At 38.9% G+C, this 4,163-nt stretch overlaps 1 non-coding gene across 1 annotated transcript; it reads right to left on the bottom strand.

The window, feature by feature from the left end:
• Positions 1–3,654: 3,654 nt before the first annotated feature.
• On the bottom strand, positions 3,655–3,788 carry LOC142437844 (U11 spliceosomal RNA). Its single transcript, XR_012782353.1, has one exon. It is a non-coding gene; the product is annotated as a U11 spliceosomal RNA (small nuclear RNA).
• Positions 3,789–4,163: the final 375 nt, after the last annotated feature.

Raw genomic sequence — 4,163 nt, 5'->3', positions numbered from 1 at the left:
TAAACTGGAGAAAATCTTTTACATTTTCTTTGTGGTTCATTTCAAATATCTGTATTCTCAAAACTGATTTATATTTAACACACTTATTAAATCTTACTCTATACTTCAAAGTTTTTCTAGGAATTAAATGGCTTTCCCTTCCATAGAAATAGCTCACTTCCTTAGAGGTAGCTTAGCCATAACATTCTCTCTCTCTGTCTCTCTCACACACACATACCTCCCCCTCCCCAACACATTTATCAACTAATATCCATAAATGACCAAAGCCTAGGTGGAACTATTGAAGAGTAAATTTGGGTATAGTATAATGGTTTCTTCAATATATCGGCTATTTATCCATCTTTTAAAATTGTGTATAAGAGTTTCTTTTTATCATAACTAAAGAGAAATTTTGAGAAAGTTACAGGGGCAATGAATTATTTAATGTGGCCATTATAGCTAAAATCTCTAACTCCAACAAAAATCACCTTTCCCTGCATGGGTCTGGGAAGAGGGTCAAGGGAAGACAGTATAGAATTCACTTGCAGGTAATGTTTAACAGGATTCATTGGCATGAAACAGGGATCTTCTGATTGTCAGTAAGAGCCAAGAGCAGAGTCCTCACCTGCATCTGAGATGCCTGTGCTGTGAGTCTCTTAGTTCCAGAAAGCAGCTACCTATAGCATCAGAGAAGCAGTGATAGAATCAGGAGCCAGAGCATGGGAAGAGTAATGGACTTCCCAAGTAAAGCTGAGTGCTTTTGTGCAGGAGACTGGCTTGTGGAGTGGGGGGCCTCTGAGCACTCGTGCATGGACCTAAGTTTACGCAGAGCTTGAACTGAATGTCTTTCGGTTGAGGCTTACAGCAGAGTGGGATGCCCGTTGGGGCATGTAGTAGCATTCCCTGATAAACAATGCATGTCTGAGTATTTCTCACTGGCATTACAACTTGTTAAATTCATTGGTAAACCTTTTAATTATGATGAGTTCTGTAGTCTTTGCAACAGGTATTAGAACCCATAACCGTATTTTATTACTACCTGCTAATGGACCAAATAATATCAATGAATGTTGAGCACAATCAAATGCACTGCAATTTCTTGTCAAACAGCATGCAAATTTCAAATTATGTTTATTGATTTTTTTATGTTTTACATGTCTCTTTTTAAAAACACGTTTTGATTTATTCAAGGAAATTATTACTTGGGGTGAAACAAGAATAAAATTAAAGTGGGCCAATTGGAAATTTGACCAAATTTACTTAAAAAAATGTGTCACTTATTATTAAGTCTCCTTTTGTACTTCAAATATCCTAAATTTTATTCATATTTTCCTATATTATCTATTTAGCTGATCTTTGAATAAGACAAGATTTTCTAACTGTATTGTGTTATTTGATTTTCTTCTTTTCTCTTCAGTATATTGGGAGAAATGGGCTTAATGGTATATAAAGGTAACCCCACAATGGATTTTCCCCAAAAGCTATGTATTTAATTTAGTCTTTCAAAACAACCTATTACTTTCAAAGTGCTCTCCATCACACCTAATACATTTTTCAAATCTGCTACTCCATTCTCGGAAACATTTTCTGAACTTATCTTTTTGGATGGCTGAGAGACCCTCCCTGGTTTTACTCTGCACCTCGTCTCAGTTGCGAGTCACTGTCCTCTCATGTCCCACTGCGTTCACAGAAGCCAAAAGAAGTTGCACAAAGTGAGGTCAGGCGAGTAACGTGGGTAGGGCAAGAGGCATGCTGTTTTTTGCCCAAAACAGGTGCACTGAGATGGCTGTGTAAGCAGGTCCATTGTGTGGTGGCAAAACCAGTCCCCTGTCTGCCACTAAGCAGGCCTTTTATGTCACACACTGTTATAGAACCTTCCCAGAACCTCTAAATCGAAAGCTTGATTAACAGTCTGACCTGTTGAAATGAACTCCAAGTGCACAAGTAGTAGACATTTTCATCCATTCAGGAAGCTGACGGGCCTCCAGAACAGGGTTTGTCATCAATGTGAGAAAACCACTCAGACACTCAAATTTTTCCCATAGGCTGTCTTGTAAGCTATGCTCAGCATCACAACAGCTTCTGTGGGACGTTTCCTGAGCAGGAAAAAATATTCAGAGCCCCACACTGTTCTCTTAAATCAGCTATCACAAAAAATAAAACCAAAAAGGAGGTTTGAGTGAAATTGTTTTTATGAAAAAATTCACTGTGATGAGAGAGAAACTCCTAAGTAATGTCACTGGGTGCACTAACTCAGAGCGGGTTGCGGGATGCTTGTCTAGCAGGAGAGATGCGTACTAGGAAAGCTCTGCTCTGCCCAGTGCGATTCTGTTTTTTTGTACATATATATACACACATACACACACAATTATTTATACTATGTATACACACAAAAACCATTCATATATATATACACACACACACATATATCAATTGTGTATTTGTGTATAGTGCATGTAAATCATTTATTTCAAACAAAGCATGTAAAGAAAAAATGCATGTAAACCATATATTCCAATCCACATGATTCAATACCTGGCCTTCTTCGATTCTGTCCTTGTTATTGTCTTCATACCCACACAAATATATTATTCTCTATGAAATACTCATCAATTAAAAAAGTAAACGCTCTTGTTTTTAGATTACATCTAAAGGTAGAATCTAGAGGTGAAGGTCGTATACCAACACAACCAAATGATACCTACCATCATGAAGTCAATTCTGACTCATAGTGGCCTCTTAGGACAGAGGAGAGCTGTCCTTAGGTTTCCAAGACTCACCTTTCTCTTAGGGAGTAGCAGCTGGGTTAGAACTGCTGAGCTGGCAGTTGGCAGCCTAGTATGTAACCCTTTGTGCCCTCTCTGCACGTGAAGGTGACATAGTGACATTAAAAAAGAAGGTTCTGTTAAGAAGTAGAGCTGGAAGACGCTGGTGAGATTTTGGAGTTCCCGGGTAGTGCAAATATAAAAGATTTGTTCTGTTAATTTAAAGGCTGGAACGCTCTGGAAATATAGTTTAAAAATATCAGCCAGGAGACTCATGGAATAAAGTTCTGCCATGGCATTACCATGGGCGGAAATGAGCTCAAGGACCCCTAGTATGGTAGTGATGGGATTTTAAGATAGGGGTGTTAGAAATAAGCCCTGGTATTTAGTCTGCATTTCCATACACTACCAATAACAAGCCTACAAGTGAACTTGCTCATGGAATTTATAAATCAGAGAAGGAGCGTGGTCAGAATCTATTTTGTATGTAATGAGACTGATTGTGAATCTTATGAAATTTTCTTTTTGAAAAGTTAAGTTTTGTGTTGCACATGGGAGTATTTTAAAGAAAATGGAGAAAATATGTAAGTAAAATGCTGTTATAGTAAAGTCTAGAATAAATTAATGATTACACCAGCACATAATTCCCAACACCCTGTGGGTCATCCTCTAGAATTAGACTGTTGTTTCCTATGTCTCTTAACTCTCTCTAGAGCGGAGCATTTCGTTACCTCTTCAACACCTCCAATTTCCAGGAAGATTGGATACATGTGGAAGTTTCATTCATTTTGTCCAATTCGTCCTTGCTGTATGCCAGGAATTAGGGATTTAATGGAGACCAAACAGTAATAGAATTTATTGGCTTATAAAGGGGACATATAGAGTAAGCAAATTATTTATTTTCTTTTTTTAGGGCGCCAGGACCAACGATCACTAGCAGCCCAGGTAGCAAAAATTACGCTTCCGAAATCTCTTGATGTCGATTCCGCACGTAGAGCAATAGAGATGCCGTACGTGTGCCACTTAACGACAGAAGCCCTTTTTTGAGTAAGCAAATTATTATTGAAGTATGAATCTTCTCTTCAATGGTGGCTGGAATATTGGAGCCAGGGGAAGAGACTTGCCCCCTTCCACCGGTTCCTTTTCCTGTCAAAGTGAACCCACTCTTCTTCACCCTGCAGTAGCCACTCGTTCTACCTTTAGCAGGTCACTCCGTTTGAAGTGTCCTCCACACTCACAGCGCAAGCTGAATCTCCGCCTAGTTCCAGCACTCACTTCTCGGATTTGTCCAGCCCTCACAAATGTTAGAGATTAGTAATTTCAGCTTCTTTTCTTTGTTTTTCCAATCTTAGGAGTGAGCATTGCTTCCTAGCAGTCACCTCTGTAATAAGTACCTTAGTGCCCCCCCTTTTGATCTAT

Source organism: Tenrec ecaudatus, chromosome 1, assembly GCF_050624435.1.
Source record: "Tenrec ecaudatus isolate mTenEca1 chromosome 1, mTenEca1.hap1, whole genome shotgun sequence".
NCBI lineage: Eukaryota > Metazoa > Chordata > Mammalia > Afrosoricida > Tenrecidae > Tenrec > Tenrec ecaudatus.
Note: the sequence above shows the minus strand (reverse complement) of the source record. Positions and strands in the feature narration are given on the sequence as shown.